The sequence below is a fragment of the Patella vulgata genome, chromosome 8, assembly GCF_932274485.2.
Source record: "Patella vulgata chromosome 8, xgPatVulg1.2, whole genome shotgun sequence".
NCBI lineage: Eukaryota > Metazoa > Mollusca > Gastropoda > Patellidae > Patella > Patella vulgata.
In genome coordinates, this window is record NC_065886.2 from 32514464 (window position 1) to 32541296 (window position 26833).

At 36.0% G+C, this 26833-nt stretch overlaps 2 long non-coding RNA genes across 2 annotated transcripts in view; one reads left to right on the forward strand and one right to left on the reverse strand.

The window, feature by feature from the left end:
- LOC126831127 (uncharacterized) overlaps positions 1–26833 on the reverse strand; it is a 41323-nt gene that overhangs the window by 3313 nt on the left and 11177 nt on the right. The window lies entirely within an intron of this gene.
- On the forward strand, positions 17648–19639 carry LOC126831126 (uncharacterized). The gene is made up of 2 exons (XR_007684148.2): positions 17648–17890; positions 18754–19639. It is a non-coding gene; the product is annotated as an uncharacterized LOC126831126 (long non-coding RNA).

Sequence of the window (26833 nt, forward strand, 5' to 3'; positions counted from 1 at the left end):
GTGTACACCTTTCACCCTTTGTGAAAGTGCTAATATCCCTTTAAGTAGCATAATATTAAATTTTTGGCAACTTCTACGTTCTTAGTTTTTTCTAAAAATAGTATGTATTCATAGAGTTGTATTCATAGTTGTGGACCTATCATTTTGTTGTTTATATCTTGCAATGTTTATGTAGTTTGTCTTGTCGGTTTTGTGTTGTGTGTAGTGCAGTCCTCCTGTACTCTAGGAGTTAGGTTGTGTGAAGCTGTCACTGTTTGTAAAAGTGTTAATCTCTCTATAAAAGAGTTGGTTGTTTGAGAAATACATCTTTATAAATAATGTAATATTAAATTTTTGTCAACTCATACCCCTAATGAATGCTAATAGATCTTTAAATAATATCATTTTAAATTTACTTTCGAACATGCTAATACCTAAATTTTGTCATCTCATATCCACCTCATGGCACCTCATTAGTATCGAGTGAAATATAGGTTTTTTAAAATATTCATAGAGTTGGCTTGTGTACTCCTATCACCGTTTGTTTATTCAGCTTTATAACCACACGATGTTTACTGTCGGACATCTTTTGATATCAAGTTTTTATGTAAATGTGATATAAAACTAATATCCAGGTATATAGGGCAGATATATATACTAACACCATATATACAGAGTAGAACTTTGTCTTGTCAAGGCTGACAGATGTTTAGTGGCAGTTTTTCTTTATTACATAAGGTATGAGACTACTGTATGTATGATTTGTTTGTTCGGTCACAGAGCTTTTTTTAACCAGGAACTGTAATCGTCTTCTTCTCATTTATAGAGTAACATTTCATCTTGTTAAAGATACATTATGGAAGATTAAATAAAGAGCTGGTAGTTCTCACTATAATAGTTAAAAAATAGATAATGTAAAGGCAACTTATTGAAAATTGAAGTCAAATTGATCCACCCTGAACCGAGAATTAAGTGATTGAAATTTCGGCCTAGCCTCGATCATCGTTACTAAAGTCGGTACGATAAAAAACATAGTCTTGATTATCCATTTTTTGATTTAATCAGAAGCAGCAGGCCGGGTTCTAATCCAATAAATATCGCAGGCTTGCAATGCCATCGAGAGTTGATTATGGTCTGGATAAGTTAATTAATGTATAATTAATTTAGATAACATTTCAGGCCTAAAGAAAGACCTGCAATTTGCAGATTTAGATCTTGCATAATGTATGTTTAAGGTTGATAAACATTTACATTTCTAGCTGCAGATTGGTGGCTGTTCTTCTTCTTAAACACAATTAATTGTCCCGTACCCGGAAAACAGAGGTCTTGTAGAAAATCCATGAGGTTGGACAGGCGACCATACTCTTTGTCACTATAAGCAGGGCTAAATCTAGTTTAAACATACACTGTAGGGATAATCCACTTTTCTTCTAATTTCAGGTAAACAAGTCAACCAAAATGGGTTGGTCCAGTGTCCTGGTGGCTGCTATGTTTATTGCGTCGTCTGGTGCGGTTACATATACGGTTCCAATGACTTACAAAGCGGACATACAGGTAGAATATTTCAGTGGCGCCAATCTAACTTGCGACAGTAATATGCTCAATGTTTCTAAGAACTTCAACAACATAGAAAGCATCCAGTGGATGTTACCCGATGTCAGCCTCATTATGGAAAGCACGAATAACATCAAGGTTATCAAGCGAAATATGCTTGCCTACACACTGGTGATCGATAGGGTCGCAGACGACCAGTTTGGTTACTATACGTGCATCATCGTTTATAAAACCAACATGGTCAACGAAAATGCTAAAGTTCAAGTAGTGCGCTGGGGACTCAACATCAACGGTCCTGATTTTAGTAGACTGCGTGATGAGTACACCCAGCATGCAATCGTTGGTGCCATTGCTGCTGGAATCTTGTTGGGTGTTCTTGGCATCACTTGTGTCATTTGGCATTATCGCTATAACGCTAGAAAACGGCGTAATGAAATGAAATACGCCACGAATGCCTCCTCGGAATATAACAATAAAGCATATGATGACATAGATATAGAAAAAGAGAAATCTCACGACAAATCTAACGGTGCATCTGCAGATTGTGGTGTCATTGATGAACATATGTAATAAAATTGGTTGTAAAGGTTTTTGTATATGTTAGGTTATTATTATGTATATAAACACACCCCTTGGTTATATCTCCTAATATCAACAGATTATATTTCTCATAGCAACAGGTTATATCTCCCATGGCAACAGGTTTAATCCCCCATAGCAACAGGTTAAATCTCCCATAGCAACTATGGAAAGTGGTTGCTTTCTCCCATAGCAACTATGGAAAGTTGTTGCTTTCTCCCATAGTAACTGTATTTTCTTTTCTTAAAATTTTAAATGGCACTTTCATGTTTTGTGCCATGTAGTTATCCAAGATATGTTTTTTGATAGCACAGCACAAAGTTATAAACTGCAATATCACTTTTATTACAATTTCACATTTTTATAACAATATCATATTTATATCAATATCATATTTATATCAATATCATATTTTTATCAATATCATATTTAGATCACACCAATTTCAACTTTGATCTTTGGGACACCTATAAAAATTTTGCTAATTCCTTAGGGGAAATGTTTTTTTTTTCAAAACAAAAAGTACGTGGTTGGTCTACTTAAAAGCTTTTACTTCCTCATGTTATGTCTTTAAGAGAGAGAGAGAGAAATGGGGTTTAACGTCCACTCGACACAAACTAGGTCATTTCGGGACTAACATATGGATTAATTTTATTTCAATAATTAGCTTTCGCGTAGGGGTCTTTAGCAGTGGGAGGAAACTGGAGGACCCGGAGAAAACCCACGAGGTTGGACAGGTGACCCTAATCCTTGTCACGTACAACCAGGGATTCGAAACCTTATGTCTTTAATTGTTCTGAGGACTCACGTGGATATTTATTTATCAAGGCCTTAATGAACTAACAATTAAATTAGTTCAACTATGACTACATGTATTTCTCAGTGTATCGATAGTTTTCCTACTGTTTACATGTATTTTTTTTTTAAGGTGATTTCTATATAAAACATTCATAAACCATATATCCAAATGTAATAATATTATACTAAGGTATATCTTTGTATATTTTTGTTATGCTATGGTTGTTTTCATTTTAAATAAAAGTTATGTTACCCATTTGCCTCTTCCTTTTTAAATGCAGACATGTTAATATGGTCATAATTTGTCACTGCTCAAGTCCATCTGTCTGCCCACACCTAAAGAATTAAGTTTCTTCACCGATTGTCTTGACAGTGTAGGGACTCTCTTGTCACTCAGATGGAACAAAAAACCAAGGTGTATAGAAATGAAATGAAATGGGGTTTAATGTCCTATTGTTCTGCTCCAAATGGGCTAATGAAGATGAGCATACAGTATACAGTGTGCTATGAGGGAAATTTGGCCCGGACAACGGCGCTATAGCCTACTCTTACATCAAATTCCAACTACCAAAGGATCTTTTACATGCAGGCCAATGGGTACACAGGACCTCAGTTTTTCGTCCCATCCAAATGACTAGACAGCTGTCCTTGTCAGGCCCTCTGTCCTGCACCACTGACAAGAAGAAACCATGCCAGAAAATCCTGATGAAATTTCTTGGCCAACACCTGGATTGAACCCACGACCTCCAGACTAACGAGCCAGCGTCTTACTCACTGAGCAACCATGGCTCCCACAATTGTACAGAAACACAGAAATCTGATAAATGTATAATTACTAAAAGTCAATGTAATATGTACACAAAGATTCCTAAATATATTTGTAAATATATATCAAAACCATGAAGGAAGTAAGGCCAAATTAACTTTTATGAGGGACTGAATTAAGAAAGTGTAGGGTTCAGTGCGACACGAAGCCCCTAGATTTTAGGTACATTCTGGGAGATTAACACATGTTAAATAAAATAGAATTACTGACAACAAATGTGTATTAGAACTTAGAAGTTCTAATTCAGTCAAGATATAAATCTTAACCATTCCTTTTTAAAGACAAACAGTCGATATATCAATGATCTCACACTCCCTGATGAATTAGTGGCACTATCAAAATATAGATGTCTACCAGCAGAGTTCAAGCTACAGTCAATGTTACCTACATAAACATTTTAGTGTCAAAAATGCTTTACCAAATATATATAAAAGGGGCCCTATCGAATGCAACAGCCAGGAGTCCTAATGCTCCATTGGTATTTGTCACTATAATATAAAATTTCTCTTTGCTTTAGCCATGCTAATGTAATCAGATTTATTATTCAACATTTAATTAAGAAAACAAATCTAAATACCAAAAGCTAGTTAATGTCTTGTCTTGGATTCAATCGGATTTAAAACAGGCCTATCATATTTCTGTGGCTAAACAAAATGGCGGCAGGCATATTACATAGCGAAGCAGCATAGATTGATGAAATTTCAATTACACATGTCTTCGTAAATACTGAAAGGAATTTAACCATTTACGGACTGATTCGTATTGCTTTAAATGGTGCACCGGGCAGGTCCATAGCTAGCCCCAAATTGTTGGGAGGGGGGCAAAGGCTTCTGGGGGCGCCGATGGGACTTCGGGGGGGCAATATACGTACACTTGACGGTCCACAGCGAACGGTACCGTGGTCACATGCCTCCCTTCGGAAACACCTTGGGAAAGTGCCACAATGCAGATAAACTCTTCACAGGAGAATCAGTAACAGGATTAATTGCTGTCTATCATAAGCCAGTCCTTTTGAGTCCAATTTGCAATAAAATTCCAAATATGACTGAAGGGAAATAACTCTTTTCATATATCTTACACAGTCTGGTTCAGAGGTCTGACATCTGTCTCTATCTCTCAACATCCCTCTCCCCCCCCCCCCTCTTATCTGCCACCTTTCTCTGTCTCTTACCCCCCCCCCCCACCTTTGTCTCCCCAAGCAATTCTTGTTTACCACCCATATCTCTCACAACCCTCTCTCTCTCTCTCCCCCCTGTCTTAACCCCTCCCCTCTCTATATTCTGCCTATCAGCAGCTGGTAGAAACACCCAGCAACACCAGCAATTGACAATTACACATAAAAATGAAATGAAATGGGGTTTAATGTCCTACTGTTCTGCACCAACTGGGTTAATGAAGATGAGCATACGCCATACAGTTTGCTATAAGGGAAATTTTGACCGGTCAGCGGTACTACGGCCTGCTCTTATATCGAATTCCAACTGTCAAGGGTTCCGTTACATGTATGTGCATGCCAATGTATATATGGGACCTTGCTCAGTTTTTCGTCCCATACAAATGACTATAAATGTCCCTTGCCAATGAACTTTCTTGGCCGAGACTGGAATCAAACGACTTACTCACTTAGCCACCATGGCTCCCGATTGCAAAGGGTAAAAAGATAATTAATAGATATTTTCGACAGACGAAATAAAACATCACCAATGTTACATTGCAAAATCAAGGGTCTTATTCCTGGAAACATAAACAAAAATATTATAGAGAGAGAGAGAGATGAGACAAATGGGGTTTAACTTCCACTTGACAAAAAACAGGTCATTTCGGGACTAACATATATATAGCTCAATTTTATTTCAATAATTCGCTTGCACATAGGGGTCTTTTAGCAGTGGGAGGAAACCGGAGGACCCTGAGAAACTTGACGAGGTTGGACAGGAGACCCTACTCCTTGTCACTTACAAGTGGGAAATCAACACCATGTTACTTGACTAAATTACAGACCTTGTGATCTATCACACACATAATGCCTATCGATGATGTCGATCAAGAGAGATAGAAATAGGGTTTAACATCCACCTATAACAAACTAGGTCATTTCAGGACTAACATATTGTTTTATTTCAATAATTTGCTTGCATGTAGGGGTCTTTAGCAGTGGGATGAAACTGTATTCTTCACCGCAAAGAGAACCCAAGGTAACCAGTTGGTTCCGGATTAGAGAGATGATTTTCTTAAGTCTTACAAGTGTTGCAATCAAGGCTACAATAATGAACGAACTACGCTATTACAGTCATAACTTCACTCAGAATAAAGTAATTTGAATGAAAATTTTAATATATTCATGTTTCATTATCTATTTTTAACAAATATAGGAAAAACGGCCAGATCTTTATCTAAATCTTAGGCAGCCATTTTCATAAGAAAGAGTTAACAACATTTTGAAAGGATCATCGGACCTACTGGCTTAATTTGGACCGATACAAGAAGATATCTAGATTCTGAAAGGATCGTCAGACCTAGAGGGTTAATTTGGTATCATATCTATGTGAGCGTCATTCTGCACACCGAGTTCTATCTTCTTTTGAGTTCTCAAGAGAGAGAGAGAGAGAAATGGGGTTTAACACCCACCAGACACAAACTAGGTCATTCTGGGACAAACATATGGTTCAGTTTTCTAGCAGAGGGGGGGGGGGGGAGAAGAGCCAAGGACTCAGAGAAATCCACGAAAATGGATAGGCGACCCTATATACTCCTTGTCACGTACAAGCTGGGAATTCAAACTAATCCACTTGACTCAATGACAAACCTTATGATTTCACGTGTACACGTTAAAACCATTCAGCCACCCAACCCCCCCCTGAGTCCTTAAAGGGAGTTAATTGTAGAAGGACGGCATAACTTTCATATGTGTCAGCTTTAGTATGAGGAATGACTAGTTGATTAAAATTTTGAAATAATGTTACACAAACTGTCACAGGTGAATATTAAAACCCCACCCTGTATTTTATTTCAACTATAGAGACTGTATTCACAAAGTCAGGTCAATTTGTGGAACTCTATTATGAATGCAATATAACTTTAATTGAATGTTACATGTATAATAAAACTCTATTATGAATGTAATATAACTTTAATTTAATGTGTCCTTTCACAAGAAAATTGCACAAAAGAATCAATTATATAACACACAATCCACAGGATGAAAACCTGTATGGGAGCCGCAGTGAAATGGGACGAAAAATACAAGGTCACACGTACACATATGGTGTGCACGTAAAAGATCCCTTGGCAGTTTGATTTAAAATAAGAGTATTAGTTAGCTTGTTTTGAGTGAGAGAAATTTTGTCTGGCAGTGGCACTGTGGCCTACTCTGATACCACATTGCAACTGCCAAGGGATCTTTTATGTGCACGCCAATGTATACACAAGACTAGACAGCTGTCCTTGTCAGGCCTTCCATTCTGCACCATGAAGTTACGGTCAATATATGCCAATACCGAAAAGAGCTGAGATCTTTGGGATATAAACCTATATTTCAAATTTTGTGAAAATCGGATAAAAATTGTGACCCGTAGAGGGTCTTCAAACAAATCGTGAACGGACGGACAAACAGATGGGGGGCGACAAAAATATATGTCCATATGAAAATGAGGGCGTATAAAAACCTGTATGACACAACAGAATCAATTACATAACATACAATGGAAACTCGTATTGCAGTTCTAGTTTTTAAACTGTGCATTATGTCATGAATAAGTACAATTTTACAATATTCACTTTAGGACTATATTTGGTTTCTTCCCATGCCCTTTCAATGACCCTGTTTTATCATTCATTTAGCTTCTTTTCAAGTAACAGTGACTGATTTACATTTTGTTCAAAAATATCAAATTTTTCACTTAATCCAGCTTAAGAAAACAAAATCAAAATATTAATGCTAGATAATCTCTGGAATTAAAAATAGGTCCATCAATTGGATTCACAAACGTGTTAAGATGGCAGTGGGTGTGTTATAATATCATGGTGTCATCTGACAATATAAAGACTTGTTTCCTGCTGATTAGCCTCTGTAGACAGTAAAACTGCAGTCCAACTTCGAGAAGAAATGTAGAGAAAAATAGAAAAAGCAAAGACAAGAGAACCCTCATCGAAGTGTTGCCAGAGATAAACTTTTAAATAACTTGTATTCCATATAATTGTGTCATACAAGAGACTTGTTGAAATAAAAACATAATATATGCCAGTGTTGATGTACTTCTACCCCACTGTCTGCCTCTTTTCAAATATGCATTTTCCTGGCACATTCATATTTTCATAACTCGAGAAAAAGATGAAAGTTAAACTAGGGAGGTGGGGCGGTATTTGAACTAAAGATGTAGGGCTTAAAATGTCAAAATACAAGCCTTAATACAAAATTCCAGTTATTGTGTTATATTACATCACTGGAAGGTATGTTTCTATGGTTCTTTGAATCTATCAGTTATTTCCTGGCACATTCATGATTACATACTTTAGAAGAGAAAAAATCCTAGTTGTTTTGTCAAAAGAAATGCATCGCTGTCAAACCGTAACTTAATTACTTAAAATATACTATACTTTCAATTTCTCTTATTTGTCAAAGGCTTTTATTAGCCATACCAAACACATGATTTCCTTGCAGTCACGGTCATCCAACAAATTTCTTATAGTATTAGTATGCCAGGTTGATCTTGACGGCATTTCCGTATATGTAAAGTCATGTGATATCCTACATTTGCATATCAAAGTTAGTGCTGTGCTATGTAGAAAGTGTGAAGGACAAATGAGATGCGGCAGAGTGCAAATGTAAAGTAAAATGTAGACATGTAAAAAAAACCCAGCATTTTCCAATAAAACATTTGTCATTTGAAACGTTACATTTGATGTTTTATATTTAACTTTTGCCTTAGAAGTATTTTGACCTTATCATTACCGGTATTAGGACTTTGTACATTGTACATTTTACATATAATCAATTGAAAAGACATTTTAGCAGAACATTTAATATTGGCAGCGATACCCTTCCATACTTTCTCTCTCCCCTACATTTTGCTCACAAGTTCAAGCTCTGAACGATCATCAGACTTCACCATTGATAAAATCTTAATATCACATACAAATATTGGTCTGAACAAACAACTACTTAAATGTACAAATATTGATCTGAACGAACAACTTTTTCAACCTGATACAAGGTTTAGTTTCTAAAGCCTTTCTTACTTAAGATCTTGACCTTGGCATGCCATTGTATGAAAAACTTTCCACAAATATGGACAGAAATAATTGGGTCAATTTTTTTTTCCCAATTCATAAGTAAGGTCTACTTTCTAAAGCCTTTTTACATGAGTTCTTGATCTTGACAGGTCATTGTGTGACCAACTTTCTACAAATATGGACAGAAAAAATAGGGTTAAGAAAATCTTTTTTTTTTATTCAACTGATAACTTTTTGACACTTTCATCAATGTAGTTACAACAACAACTCTGTTTGATTATTTCTTTCAGAAAGATTTGAATTAATTTTAAAGTTACGTCCGGCCAAAATACAAAATAATTTCAAATAAATTGAATGGAGTACAACTCAATCTGAATTTAATAAAGGACATGTAGCGTGATATTTTTCACAAATCAAAACCATAACAAAAACCCTCGGATTACCTCCCCCCCCCCCCTCATTTGGACACATGTCTTGATATATTAAGGATCTGAAATGACGGGTCAAGAAAGGACAGTCATCAATATCCAGTGCCCTTGCACCCCTAAAACTGAGTCCAATTTTACTTAACGAATGAGTTTATTCCATGAACACCATTTATTTGTTAGGGCTCCTTTTTGTTAGGCAAGATGATACTGTAACCCTTTTTAAATTACATTAAAAAAACAACATGTATTTTCTATAGTTTACTTGTTAAGCAAATCAACGACTGAGTGCATACAATGAACACCTTTTTATAATAAGTCTCTCTTATATGATGTAAGCTCCCACATTTTATTACACAAAATGACCTTGTATCTCTTTTTAAATCATTTTCTAAAAACACTTGTTTTCTCTCTGATTTTAATGATTTTATTTACCAGTAAATATTATCTTTATATCATTTATTGTGTAGGTTTTATTCATCTTTTAAAATTTGAATTATACGCATTTTTATGTATGTAAAGTGACATCCTAGCTAACACTACTGATGATGTGTTGCTATATATAACAATAGTAACAACGTTTCTATGGAATCACAATACTATTAAATCTGAAATTCCTAAATAGAAAAAGACACAACTGCTATTATAGGTTAATGTGAGTACAAAATTCTATAAACTTAACTTGAACGGTTTATGAGATATGCTCCAAATTCAGAACGGCGGAATGGATGGATTCCATTTCAATATAGCCTTTCTTTAACTGTCTATATGAGGGAAATTTGACCCAGACAGCATCTTGTCTGCCTAATCTTTTTTTTTTGTCCCATCCAAACAACCAGGACCAAACATGAAAGAAATGAAATGTTAATCAAACCAGTAGCTGTCACTTTAATACACGCATTGAATAATCTACCTGAACAAGGATTTACAATATACATATCTAATATGGGGCTGTCGAAGCTTAAACCCTTGATCCAGCTACTGAATAAGTTGGCTGGAACCTCGAAACCCTCGCTATATGATACTGGAATACTAATAAGATGTAAGGGGACAACCAGTAGTAGAGTGTTTACCAATGGCTAGAATGACCGAAAAATATGTTAGGTAAACATCGAGCAGAAGAGTGAGGTAAAATATATCTCTAGATGTACATGTCTGTATAATTCATGGTGTATGGTGGTAATATACGGCTCTATATACATACCGGTACAACATCCAACAAGGCAAGATATATAAGATTATTAATTGTTTTCATTCTCAGTGCAATTTGTTCATTTTTTTCAATTTTTATACTTGTATTTCTTGATATACTTTTAAACTTATGATATTTGAACGACATCAAACAAGGTAAGATGTAAAAATATTGTTGCAAGTTTCATTTTGGAATTCAGTGTATTATATCTTAAATTATAATCTGTTTTTGGTTTGATGCAATTAATAATAAAGTGCATAGGGAGTTTAATACATCCAAGGTAAATCCTTTTACAGCTGTAAAAATTCAATGGGTACCATTGATATAATATCATGATATGTTTAGAGTTTAAATTGTGCAATCATTGCTGCTCTAAGGTGCACATGCCCTATGCACAATAATAAGTTAATGGCTACTGTGGAGAGTTGGAATTTGAATCTCAGCTTTCAGGGCAAAATGTCCCGAATAGCACACTATGCATGCCTATTTATATAAGCCCAGTTGGTGCAGAAAAGTAGGACATTAAACCCCCATTTCATTTTCGGATTATCGCAGAGATTCTGATTGTGCTCTAGTTTGACTTGCAAACAAATTATGAAAATGTACAACAAGCGGTAGGCCGGTAGCCAAGCAAGATATGCCCATATTTTGGATGAGACAGACTATCAGGGGCCATAAGTTAATGCCTGATATACGTCAATATAGAAAATTGTGACCTCTAGAGGGTTAACAACTTTGGTATTACATGCTTTTACACTATTTGCGTACAGGGAGCGGACATTTTGATGGGACTTTTCTAAAATTAAATACAAATTGTGATCTATAGAAGTTCCACACGCTAAAAATGTGATTTATAGTACAATCAGGGGCATAATCCAGACTGATATGTGTGAATATCGAAAGGAACCAAGATTTCGTGGCCAGAAACATATATTTCAAGTTTCATCAAAACATTGGATAAAAATTGTGACGCATAGAGTGTCCACAAAAGAGAGAAAGAAATGGGGTTTAAGGTTCACTCAACACAAACTAGGTCATTTCGGGACTAACATATGGTTTACTTTTATTTCAATAATTCGCTTGCGCGTAGGACCTGGAGAAAACCTACGAGGTTGGGCAGGCGACCCTACTCCTTGTTAGGTACAACCGGGGATTTGAAACCATGCCAGATGACTCAATGACAGGCCTTATGATACAGCGCGCACATGCTAACCATTTGGCCATCCACCCCCCACCCCCCCAACCCTGTGTCCACATGAACAGAGGCATTAGCAATATACGTTCACATGGACAGGGGTGTTCACATTATACGTTCACATGAACAGAGGTGTTAACAATATATGTCCACATGAAAATGTTGGCGTATAAAATAAAACAGAAAGGGGATGCCTGAAATGGGTCCGTCCAGGGCAGGGTCCAGAGTGAAAATATTTGCACATGAGGCCCATGTGTTCAGTATTAAGGCTTGTGAGTTATGCACCATCCCTGCAGACCTTATTTTTGATCAGATATGGGCAAGGAAATCATTTTTTCGAGCAAAATTTTGCAGACAAGACAGTTCAGCCATTTCTTCACATTTTAATGACAATAAACTGATTTCACTTTAAAATTTAAATAATTTATGTAATAATTATCTTTATCTTTCAAGATGCTGAGACAAGTAATTTTGGTGATGGCTGTGTCCCTGGCAATGGCTGATAGCCATGAGTCAAAGATGAATTACCAAGTAATGTATGATACATCCGTTAACCTGACCTGCTCGAAACATCAGGAAGAGCAGCAGAGTCCCGGATCGACGCAACTCTTACAATGGATCTTACCAAACGGTGACCTCGTTGACGACAAGACAACCAATCATAATCGTGTAATGTATCTACAAAATGGCCTTCTGCTTCACGTCAAGAAAGTAGATGATGCTGATTTCGGAATGTACTTCTGTTTAATTTACTCCAATAATGAAAATAAATACATGGTCGTGAAGAAAGGGATCAACGTCGACGGTCCATACTGGGGAGATCTAATGGGAAAATACCGCCAAGGGCTCATCATCGGTTCCGTTGCAGCGGCCATTGTGTTTGTGTTGATGTTAGGCATATGCTATATGTTTGAACGACATCCTGTTTTGGTTGGCCGAGACAGTAAGTACATAGCCGACATGGATTTCAACAAAGGTATTGAGGATTCGGCCTACGACAACCCAGCAATAGAGATTGATGAGATTAAGAAGCCCGATACTATGAACGGGAAATCTTCTCCAGTAGCACATGCCAAACACGTGGAAATTGTGGTTAACGAGGATAACAAAAAAGATGACAGCAATACACATTTATAAATTAAAACTTTTTATGTTCTGATAGTAGACTTTTTGATATGTTTATAATTTCAAATTAGATAATCGGTCGATAAAATAGATACATGTATAGGTACATGTATAACAGCTATGTGAACTCCTCAAATTTGTAAACTAAGCAAGTAGAATATAAACATAACAATCGGTTAACTATATACGTGCATTCCTCAAATACAAACTTCTCAAATTAGTGAATAAGGCAAGGACAATATACAAATCGGTTATTTAAGTGTTCTCCTCAAAGTAGTACATATGTGTTCTCCTCAAAGTAGTAGCTACGTAGCTATGTGTTCTCCTCAAAAGGGAATTGGTATCAAATGTTCCAAACAAACTAAGTTTACCCTCCCCCATGCATGATATCTGTGACTAGCTTTATAAAGCTGGAGTGATAAGTTTGAATTTCCATTTAAGTTAATTTTCTTGAACAATTTCAAACAATCTTCCATGAACTCTAACCTGCATAATATATAAATATAGAGAGAAATGGGGTTTAACTTCCCCTCAACACAAACCAGGTCCAATATATTTCAATACTTCGTTTGCACTTGCACATAAGTATCTTTAGCAGTGGGAGAAAACTAACTTAGTTCAACAGGCGACCCTACAACTTGTCACATAAAAGCTTTGGAATCAAAACCAGGCCACTTGACTTAGTGACAGAAATTATGATCTAAAGTGCATGCATTTGTCCATTCGGCTATCCAACCCACACTCTAACCTATATTATTCTCTACAAGATGGGTAGTACAAGATGAGTAGTTTTTGTACTATTTAGTCTAGTAATATCGATATATTCAAGTAAATATTTAATAGACACATGCAAAAAAACCCGGGAGAGGGGGGTGGGAGTCAGAGGACGAGGGATATGGTGGGTGGATAGAGTGGGGGGCACATTTATATAATTATATAAATGGATATCAATGTGGAGGGTGGGTCATCTTTTTATTAACAACATTTGATTTTAATATGAATAGCCTATATTGTAGTTGTGCATATATATGTAACATAGTCTAGGAAATATAATATAATGCACAGTTTTTATAATATTAGTATATTCATTAAATGTATATAGTTTTCACAAATAAATATTTTATTCTTTACATCTCCAAATCAAATGAAATGTTATGGGTTAAATCAAATGAAATGAAATTTAACGTCCTACTGTTCTACCCCAACTGCGCTAATCAAGACAGGCATACGCAATAAATTGTGCAATGAGAGAAATTTTGCCCGGATCGCGGCCTATTAAATTCCAACTGTCAAGGGTTCTTATACATTCACACCAATGTGTACAAGGGACTTCAGTTTTCTGTCCCATCCAAACAGCTAGACACTGTTCTTGCCTGGCTCTCATTCCTGCATCACTGACAAGGGGAAGCCCAGCGCCATATCCACTGAGGCTCCATGGCTCTCTCACACATTTAAAGAAGCTTATGTTTTTAAACTAACTGACCCTATTTCTGATGAGCTACCCAGATGAGCTAATAGGTCCTATAAAATGTTATTAAACCAGTGTTGAAATCAGTTTGTGTTGGCATACCACTTATCTTTTCATCGTTTACCGTGAAACAAAGTAGTGCAACTTTATGGATGTACATCAAGGTATATCAGGTATTACAAAAGACACAACCCCTGATTGAAGTTTTGTTAAAATAGACGGTGAATTATCAATAAAAATATCTTTAATTGGTGAAGGTCAATGAGTGTATTACGATCTTTTAGTACTGGTGCGGTAAAGATATTGAACTGGGAAGTTTGCAGATTATAAACTTGCAACAAAGGATTATTTCACACAACTAACTTGATAAAACTGTTCTCAATGAAAGTACTTTAATTTGGACTGCGTTTCAGATGGGACCTGTTTACTTACTGGCAACGCATTCTGAACAAAAGTATTTCCATTTACTAAACAGTCCTGTCAAGTTAGTTGAATACAGGCCATTCTTTCTCACATCTAGCAGACCCATCTAGCCTAACCCCTCCTTTTCCAAGTCCTACCCCTCCTAGAGCCACGGTGGCTAAATGAGTAAGACACTTGCTCGCTAGCCTAGTCGTTCACGGTGTTGGCTGAGAAAGTTCATCAGGATTTTTCTGCATGGTTTCCCCATGTTTGTGGTATAGAGCGGAGGGTCTGACAAGGACAGCTGTCTAGTCATTCATGTGGGACAAAAAACTGAGGCCCCGTGTACACATTGATTGACATGCACGTAAAAGATTCCTTTCCGTTGGAATTTGATATAAGAGTATGTCCTAACGCCGCTGTCCAGGCAAAATTTCCCTCATAGCACACTGTATGCCCATCTTCATTAGCCCAGTCGGAGCAGAATATTTCATTTCCTTCCCCCAACCCCCAGCCTAGTTACCCCTAGTCCCTAATCTCCTAGACTGAACACTATCCACATCCACATTCAAATAAATCCACAAATAAAATGGATTTATCTCCCCTTATGTGTATGAATGTAAATATGTGGTGTGCTGTGTGATTCTTCGTGTACAGGGCCGGAGATTAAGACCTATAGAGACCCTAAGCACTTAACAGATTTTAGCGCTCCCATAATATGTGTAATTCATTGATAAACCACAAAATATGAGGTTTTTCTTTTGAAATTAAACAAATTTACCGTAAGATTGAAAATAATGCTTACTTATTTATAGTAAATTGAAAAGTTTTGCCTACTTTTTTTAAAAATTGTAAACTAACTAATTTTACATAACGTATTTACACGGTATCCAGTCGTTCTGTTGGTATTTTTAATATACTTCTCAACAAAGGAGATTTTCGTGAACCAGGCCATTTGTAATTTAGCAACATATGGTGACCCATGGTAAATCTGGAATTGTCAAATTTGTGTGGTGCCTCCTCTTACCTTGATGCCCTAAGCATGTGCATATTTTGTTTAAAGGTAAATCCAGTCCTGTTTTTATATCGAGTCGAGTTTATAAATATACTTCTTATTGACACAGTCGTGGGAAATTCCCTTTGGTACACCTGGTAGAGTGGTATGAATTCCATACATTATTATTATCTCAGTGAGAGACAAAATCTTATCTCAGTATTTAGCAATGGGAGGAATTAAACCAGTGAACCAAAAGAAAACCCATAAGGTTGAACAGGCAAAACCTATACAACCTTGGAATCGAAACCATGTCACTTCATTCAATGACAGACCTTATATAACATGTAAAGGTGTTTGACAACTCACCCACTCAAGATATAGGTGAACGATCTTTAACAGTACACGGGATCAAATTTTTACAATATACACCTTCACGTAGGTAAACAAGTAGTTTGATCTCTTATTTATACAATACACAAGGCTAAACAAATTTAATTTTTATTTTCTTCAGAGCCTCGGTAAAAAAATAACCAATCTTTTAAACATCAAAACTGAAAAATTAAAATTTCCCAAAGAAACAAAAAGTACCATCTTTAATTTAATTGATGTAATAATTGATCTAATAAATTGATTATAATTTACTTCTTTCATATTTTTTCATGACCAGTATATTTGTATGGTGGGGGGCTATAGGCTTCTAATTGTTCTCCAATCCAGTTCCTGTGAATAAATATAAAAAAAATAGATATTTCCAATTGAATTGAAATTTGGCAGTGTTTATTTGGATGTATTCTCATAAATTTCTGATTTGTTAAAGAAACACTTAAATTATTGTGGCCTAAGAATTACATTTTTTCTGTTGTTATTTGAATATGTTCTCATAAATAGAAATGAGAAGCAAAATTTTAATACGTGTCCTACTGACCCTATCCCTTCCACCCCCCCCCCCCCCTTCATTAATTCAATTTGGCGTGGCCTATAAAAATTAAATTAATCTTTGTTTTATGGTTTTCTGATGTAATATGAAACAATTATTTTTTTATAATACAAATTCTAGTACAAATTAAAAGCAGAATTTGATAGGTGTCCTCCCACAGTCTCTGTGCAAACTATGTCTGCTCCTACCGCTTGCTATATAGCTGCAATATGAAAATACGGTAAAATACCGCTCTTCCCCACCTCTGTTTTTAGGCTATTTTGGAACTCTTATCTTCTATTTTCACCGTGAATGTTTATTCTTCGCAAAAGGAATCATTTCTCATCATATTTGACACAATTTTATAATAATTCAACACTATTTTCAAGTAGAATTTAGCGATTAAATAAACATGCGGTCTGCACATGTTCAAGTCTCGTAATGTCTGATCAATTCTAAAGTATTTTGTGTAGGTTTATTATCGCATAATTCTGCTTGAAAATAGTGATGAATTATTATAAATGTGTGTCAGCTGTGGCAAGAAATGATTCCTTTGGCAAGCAAAGAAGAATCTGGGTGAAAAATAGTCGACAAGGATTCAAAAATAGCATTAGACCAGAGGTGGGGATATTGCAGCTATATAGGAAGTGGTAGGAACTGTCAGCGAACATAGACCGATCAGAGACAGTTCCTAAAGGAACTACATTCTTCCCTGATAAAATCAAATTGGTGTGGCTTAAGAATAAAATTAATCTGTTTTAATTTTTGGTTTTCTGATGAAATAAGAAACAAAATTTTTAATATATGTTCCATCCCACCTCTCTGGGACCCATTTGTATGGTTTCAATTCATATTTGTTCGCACAACTTTCTGATTTCCAGAAAAAATGAGAAACAAAATATTCAAATTGGTGTGACCATGACCTAAGAATTAAATTAATCTGTGTTTTAATTGGCTGCGTTCTCATAAATATCTAATGAGTTGATTACCTAAGATAACGAAGAAGAGACACCGCTCCTCACCCCAACTGAAGATAACTATAAGAAGAGAATATATTATAGTACATGATATGTAAATGACTAGTGACATAGTGAAATGATCCTGATACTGAAGACATGACTAAACATACATATATAATCTTACCTGATAAAACATCATCATAAAATATCATTTATAGAAGAGTACAGCCACAGGAGGATCAGGTGAGTTGAACAGGTGCCTTTTACCTGGTTTTTACTTCTAAGAAGACTGTCATAGCAGGGCAAGGATTTTTTTTTCTTTTATTTTTTGACATACCGTTATAGATTTTGCCTTATCAGATTTGTTGCTGTTGGGTATGTGCTTTGACAAGCCCAAGCCCAAGACATGGTGAGTTTCTTTCTTGAGAAAATGTATTTTTTAAATGGATTCTTCCCAACATTTTTTTAAATGAGTTGTTGCTGTTGGAAATGGTACCAGCAGAAGAAACAATCCCAGCATATATATAGCCTGGAAAGACCGGTTTTTTTTCTTAAACATATGACGTAATAGATTTGGCCCTGTCAGATTTGTTGCTGTTGGGGATGGTATCCGCAGAGCAGAAGGACAATTCCTAGTATATATGTCCAGTATTTGTTTATAATTTTGCAAGGTCAAACTATGGCACCAATATCTACAACAGAACCTTGATAGAGAAAAATGTCTCAAGTTTTAAACTTTAAAGAGACCAAAATCATTCAACTACGTTCCCAAACATTTTAGAAGAACCTAGAATATCTTGAATTTGTCAATTATTACAAAAACCAACATTCAAAATGCTTCTTTTTTTTTTGCACAAATTTGTATCTTTTTACAAAAAATTGTTTATTTTTTAGACATATAAGATTCACCATGTAAATGAATGGATGTTCAGAAACCATAGAACAAAAAAGAGTAGGCCATAGCGCCATTATTCGGGCATAATTTCCCTCATAGCAAACTTCATGGTTTAATCCAATCTTCATTAGCCCAGTTGGAGCTGAACAGTAGGACATTAAACCACATTTCATTTCATTTCATTTATAGATCTCATTTTTTTTTGTTTCAGTTAAAATGAAGATCCAGTTAACGACCATCTTGACCTTGACCTTGTGTTTCTGCCAAGTTCAGTCTTCAAATGACTGGAGCATCAAGGTATCTTATTATGAGCACGTCCAACTACCATGTGGTTATAATGAGACGTCCATTTTCAATAATTCCTCAGAGATAATGTGGATATTACCCGACGGATACTTGGTCAAAATCAACTCGACCAAAACAGTTTATGGCCGCTATCATTTCGCAAACTTTGGAAACCTTTTGGACATTGAAAAACTTGATGATGAAGATTTTGGTATCTATGTCTGTGTCGTGAAATCACCAGACGGAACAATTTTTGCATTAAAAAAAGGTATCAATATCGATGGACCTTATTACGGAGATCTCTTGGAAAAATATCAATCATATGCAATCACCGGTGCCATCGCAGCGTCTATTATGTTTGCATTTGCATCCATCTTGTGTTTTTTCTGCCATCTGCAACAAGCCAAAGGTCAAGACAGCATGGATGAATGGCGTAAGGCACATCCAGGATATATCTGGCAATCAAGCAAGATGGAACATGTGTATGACAACAATGCTCTGGAATCAGACGTGGCATTAGAGAAACGCGGAGCTGAAATGTCAGAAGTCGTGGCAGACTACCATTTGAAGGAAGAAAAAAATGGCCAACCTGATCTAAATACCAAACTTTAGATTTAATTTCTGATTTAACATTTAATTATTTGTCGAATATTGATTTTAAAATGATTATTAGTGAGCTGACGTTTGGTTGTGTGGGTTTTTAATCGTGACATTTAACTACTCGGGATCTGACAATCTACAAGTATTGTATGTTTAAATGTGTTCTAATACGTCTCGGATTAATGTGTGTCATTAAATTCAGTGAAATGAAATGTGGTTGGATGTTTTACTGTTCTGCATGCCACGACTGGGCTAAGGGAGACAGGAATACACCATACAGTGTGATATGAGGCAATTTTGCCAAGACAGTGGCGCTACAGCCTATTCTTATATCGAATTTCAACTGTCAGAGGAACTTTTACATGCACGCAGGACCTTGGTTTTTTGTCCCATTCGAATGACTATCCGCTGTCCCTTGCCAGGCACTCTGTCCGCACTACTGACAAGGAGGAACCACGCCGGAAAATCCTGATGAACTTTCTCGGCCAATATAGGGATCGAACATGGGACCTCCCGGTTAGCGAGCCGACGTCGTGGGCCACCATGACTTCCCACATGTTTATGAAGACAGGTATATGTCATGCAGTGTGCTACGAGGCAAATTTTGTCCAGACAGCGGAATTTCCATTCAGTTGTCAACAAATTCTAAGGATTCTTTTTTTTAAGCCCACATTACACCATGGTTTTTTTGTCCCATCTGAATGACTAGACTTTGTTCCTTCCCAAACCCTTTTGTCTGCATCACAAACAAGGAACTTTCTTTGCCAACACCAGGATTGAACCCGGAACCTCCTACTGAAAGAGGAATAATTTGAAAGGGGTACACATAAATACATAATCAATTAACACCTAATCAACAAATAACTGTTCTAAATGAAAATAGATCAAAGTCATCAGTTTATATATATAATGTGTATCAGTTAGTTAAAATTGTTAGTAATCAGACAGAAGTCATTAACTGGGTGTTTTGTCACTAAGGTGTTAAAACTGTGACTATTGAATGATACACACCACTATTGTCCAGGTCTGTGTATTCAATAGTGATTGGTGTTATAAATAGTCATGCTTTTACACTAGTGACATCTTTTACAGCTAGTTACCAGGGGCGGATCCAGGAATTTTTGCAGGAGGGGGTTTGCCAGGTTCCGGAGACAATATATCTCTCCCCTCCCGCATGGTCTCTATCGTCATTTTGGCGTATATACATACACATTGAGCTTTTTAAACTGAGAAATTCAACACCTCGTTTTACGTCAATTTTTATTATGAATTAATACAATGACATTGTGATTCAATTTCATGGATGCAAAGCATTAATTGTGATATCACATAATGTCTATATCATTATCTCGTGCTTTGAGTGCCCATCCTGTCCCACATCTGACGATAAAGGATACAGCACATGGCCGAGAAACTTTTCTCATAAAAATTGTTAATTTACAAAAAAAAAAAAAAAAAAAAAAATGTAGCTGAGCAGGGGGGGGGGGGGGGGGGGTTCGACCCCCCAAACCCCCCCCTCTAGATCCGCCCCTGGTTACACACCTGCTAATTAATGACAACTGTATAATTTCTAACCACTTTCTATACATACTAAACATTAGTTTAGCATATATACTGACCAGTTATTTGATTTAACAACAAGTATTGTCATTATTGTTATTACTAAAAGGCCTAGCTTCATTAGTTAACGGTATAAGGTTACTTATAGTGTAATCCAACCCACTGTATCCTAGTACATGTTGACTAGGTCCCCAAATTACTTAAAAATAAATTTTTGTACCATAAATTTATCTATCATACTGACATCTAAAATGCCTTTTCACTGTTCATGAGAGGCCCCTGGTGAATTTTTCAGCCAGGGGCCCATTGCAAACTTAATCTTGCTCACCCAAATAGATGTTTTCTGAGCAAAATGATCTGGCCCGAGTTCACAATGCAATTCTCTTAAGTTAAGAATTTACTCCACTTTCAACCACTGTTTATGAGACACATCTTTGATTCAGAGACACCAAATTTTGCACATTGTTTCTGAGAATGCTTTGTGAACTCAGGGCCTGGGTAAAATTATCAAATGAATTTTTAGGAATGAGTGCAGTATATATTCAGAGGAATGAAATGAAATGGGTTTATCGTCCTAGCATTGGTGTATGTCCCGTCTTCATAGCCTAGTATGTGAAGAATCGTAGGATGTTTTCATTTCCTTTTGTAGTGCTCCAAGAATGTAGCTACTTCATAGAGTTTTATTGTCATCATTTAATTAGATATTTTATTTTTAGTTAATTACACTTCACAACTTAGAAACAGGGTCTTATAGACGTCTGTTAATTAACTTAAAAACGTAACACGTCGGCTTTTTAACAGATTTCATTATTCAATATTTGACAGACGTGTTGGGCTAACTAATAGATCTTTGGATTCTCGGATTGTTATCTCTTGTAACCAAATAAACCTATCGAATCGTTCAATATGTCTACCATTTGATGAACGGATAGGCTGGGGTTTTTTGCCGAATGACAGATTTCTTATCAAGAACTCGTAACCACAAATATTTTGTAGCTGACTGAACGAGAGACTGATTTCTTATTGATTCGGAAGGAAATACAAGTACTAACGTTAATCAAGGATGGTAGGGGATCAGAATTTTCATGCAAGCTGAGTAAAATATTGGTTTCACTTTGGGACTATTTTTATCTTCATTAAGCTTTGTAATTAGTGAGATATCGACAAGATAATGCCAGTCAATAAATCATTCTAATATTTTCACTCAGTCGTGTAAGATGTAAATGGATTTTGATTATCGGACCGTTCACTTTAAAATAAGCTACTTCCGAGCGACGTATTGAGGTGTGGTATATTCTGTTTCAAGTTGAATCTTACGGTTTTCTTTCCCCATTAAAGATGCTTTAGGTAAGAGTCAAATCTGTCTATTACAGGTCTTTCTCTTGGCTTCATATGTTATATAAATTATTATTTACAAGGTAGACCTATCATCAACTATCTAGATCATCGGATGCCCGTGATTTAAATAGATTTAAACATTCGCGAGATTTAAAAATTCAACGAGAAAATAGACTTAAAAATTCAACGAGAAAATAGACAATCAAGGTTAAGTTTGGGTTATCAAGTACCCTTGCTATGATAATGAACGCTTCGCTCAGAATATAAAGTAGTTTGAATGAAACTTTTAATATATTCATTTTTCATTATCTATTTGATAACTATTATAGCAAGAACGGCCAGCTCTTTATCTAAATGTTACATTATGCATCTTTAAATGTAAGGATTGAATGAAAAGGGGGCTGGACCAGATTAAGACAATTTCGTTTAGTGTACCATTTTAGAAAGTAAAACATAAAGTAAAAACTTTTCTGGATTCAGAAAACTAACTGTTGTAAGGGCCACCTTGAGAATTTTTATGCGCCAGAGCAAGACAACTGGGCCTCAGAGTGATGTGACAGCTGTAACCCCCATTCCTTGCTTGGGCCTGACTGTTGTTCTGGGGACCACACACTACCTGTAGCCCAGGACTCTACAAAATTTTAATCTAGGACTGTATTTGTGGTTTAACGCCCGAGACCATTGATAATGGACAACCATTTTGGAAGATCAAGAGGAAATCTGCTGCAAGAACCTGGCTAATTCAATGGACAAGTAGAAAAAAAATCTACTTGTCACCGGCAACAACTAGAATAATATCTATAAAAATTCAGGCTAAAAATGTATGTCTAATTTATCCATTCCAATAAAATTGGAAGAGGGTGAACTTTTCATTTTAAAACAAATTAGACATTATTTAACAGCACACGACAAGCTGTCCGTTTGTCTCCATAGTAGTGTGGTGGTGAATTTCTCCCCGATTAACAAGACTGAAACTTATATGGTCCTTTTAAGTTCGCTCTATACGTCTGGAAAAGGTTTCTTTGCATTAAAATAGTAACACAACTGATTCTGAGAAAGCCGTAATGCCATTGGCTATTCCTTTTTAATCACCCAATCACCGTCAATATTACATAACTCCATGGCAATCAGGGCTCAGCTGTAGGTTGTCAAATTGGCGATTTACAATATTAAAATGGAAGTTGTGATTAAAATTTAATTCTAGCGATAATGTTTTGGGGTTCATATGGCAGTAAAAAATCTTAAAATTGAATGCCAATCACAACCACGTGGTGAACAGACAGCATACAGCAATTATATATATATATATATATATATATATATATATATATATATATATATATATATATATAAGCCTATCATTTGATGTTTCGTTTTGTCTTAAAAAATAAAATAAAATATATTAGACAATTCTTTCCGAAGAGAATTAAATATTTTGATTGTTGAATTCCGTTTACTGTGGTTCATTTGGAATGTAAATTATACAAGCATGCCTGATTGCATACCGTATTATTTCAAATTATATTACCACCATGGGTCGGAAACGTGCGGACAACGAACGAGTCTGAATAGCGAAGAGAAAATTGTTGTCATTTGTTTCATTACTTCCACCAAAATGTGCTAAAGTGAATGCGGAGTTTGATTGTAAGCATCTCTTACAAATGAAATTGAAATACAATAAGTTTATTTATTATTATTTTTTTTATTATTAAAAATGAAAATCAATGGTGACAACTCGAAATATTTCTACTTGTCACCTGAGACAAGTAAAATTTTACAAACATTTCAACCCCTGTCTCTTGAGCATCCAGAAGATTTTTCAAAGTGACCAAGGGCCATAACTCTGGCAGTAATTATCGGAAATCACTGAAAATCTATAGGCTTCTTCGTCTCATGACCTTAAACACTGTGTATAAATTTAAAGTCAATTGGATATTAACTTTAGCCTCTAGAGCCGGACAGACGGGGGCGACGACAATATACAACCACATTTCAATGTGGGCATATAAAAATTAATTTTCTCCAGAGTATTCATAAGACAAACTGAATAACGTCCTCCTGCATCAAGTTGGTTCAGTTACTTTCTCTAGATAATCTACACTTCGTTCTTTTTCCAAAACAAGCTTTTTTTTTTGATTCATTTACGGATAAAATAAAAAGGTATAAATGACGATGAGATAATTTAAATCAGGTGTAATTGCATCCAAACATTTCGATATCCATTAAAACAATGATAATTTTCGGTAACGGTCTTCTGATAAAAGCAATTAAAATCCCGTTAACTATATCGCATAACATGCATGCAGCAAAAATTGGTTCTTTTGAAGCAATCTTGTTGTTCATTTATCAATGCAGATGGCCGATATCAATAGCTTTTTAAGCTTTCCTAATGTTTTTTTTTTAATTTTTTTGAACTCGAAAATTGCACGATAATAAAAACCTTAGTAACCTTAGTAAGAAAAACAAACATATCCTGATCGTTTTGATAATGGCCACGATAATGACATCATTTTACGGTACAAGCTGGTATCAATTACTGGTTAAACAAGACAATCATACATCAGATCTTCCAGTAACAGTGGCGTTATAAACAAAAAACAACCGATTGATTATTAAGTCGATAATAAAAATCGTCATGGCAACATCAATATAATTTTTGTGTTAAACATGTGATAAAAGAAGGAAAAATGTCCTTTCTGGTTTTCCAAAAGCGTGACATCCATCGAATCATAAATGACCATGTCATGCCATTTCAATTTCATCACGTTTTTACATGAGAATCAATAGTCAAATGACCCTATTAACATGATTGAATAATTTCGGAAATCCGGGTTCCATTTAAGTGGGCAATTTAGGGGAATATATTTATAGAGGGCACAATCACCAGTCTCCATGATCTGCTTCATTTCGTATCTGTCAGTTTGTATGGATTCTGTTTTGTAAAAACGGTTAAATAATGGACAACCTTTTGACCATCTTTCACCCTAGAGACATAGATTTATTACTTAACAAACATGATCTATTGACGAGAAAGAGAGAGGTGACGTCAAAACACAATGAAAGGGGGAGCGGGTAACGAAAGAGAGAGGTGACGTCAAAACACAATGAAAGGGGGAGCGGGTAACGTTTAGTTAAAAAACGGTTAAATAATGGCCCCCTTTTAATTTCACTTTCATCGATAGAATAGATTTATTACTAGCAAAATATGATCTATTGACCAGAAAGGAGGATGCCAACAAAACACAGCAAAATTATATGGGTAATTCTTTGTAAAAACGGTTAAATAATGGGAGAGAGAGAAATGGGGTTTAACGTCCACTCGACACAAACTAGGTCATTTCGGGACTAACATATGGTATAATTTTATTTCAATAATTCGCTTGCGCATAGGGGTCTTTAGCAGTGGGAGGAAACCGGAGGACCCGGAGAAAACCCACGAGGTTGGACAGGCGACCCTACTCCTTGTCACGTACAACCGGGGATTCGAAACCACACCAGTCGACTCAATGACAGACTTTATGATACAGCGCGCGCACGCTAACCATTCAGCCATCCAACCCCCCTCGGTTAAATAATGGACGTGGCCTTTTCAACGGTCTTTTACTCTATCGTCACAGATTTATTACTCGGAAGATATGATATATTGACAAGGAGGACAACGGTGTCAGAACACAATGAGGGGGTAAACAGCGAAAAATTATGTTATACATTGATTAACAACAGATTTCTCCAGCTAATGTCAATAGATGAAAAAATATATTGTTACCAACAAGAAATGAAATGAAGATGAAATGGGGTTTAACGTGCTACTGTTCTGCTCTGACTGGACTAATGAAGAAAGGGATACACCATACAGTGTGCTATGAGGGAAATTTTGCCATGATAGCAGCTCTACAGCCTACTCTTATATTGAATTCCAACTGTCAAGGGATCTTTAACGTGTATGCCAATGTGTTTTTCATCCCATCTGAATGACTATACCTTGTCCCTTGCCAGGACCTCCATCCTGCACCACTAACAAAGCGGAACATCGGAAAATCATGATGAACTTTCTCGGCCAACACATGGATTTAACACGAAACTTCAAGGTTAGCAAGCCAACGTCTTACTCACTGAGCCACTGTGGCTCCTCTAATCAACTAGAGCTTTATCAAACTATCAATATATCACAACTAAGACCGTTATTAAGAATAGATTTATCAAACTGTCAATAGCCCAGCTTGAACATATTTCATATGGAATCTACAAATCTGTAACTTGTTCAGATAACCAACAAGGAAATGAATGGTGTTTAATATCTCATCAGCACAAAACTGCAACCTGGAAAATCCTGATAATCTTTCTTCGCCCACCTGTTGTTTTCTTGGTAAATATTGACCTGGTTATGAATCGTGATAGCACCTGAATCACAATATGCATCGTATCTTGACTGCATTAACAATACCCAGCACTAATATACACTCAAGGTTAGCCAAAGGGGAATTATTCTCAACAACCAAGTCAGTAGG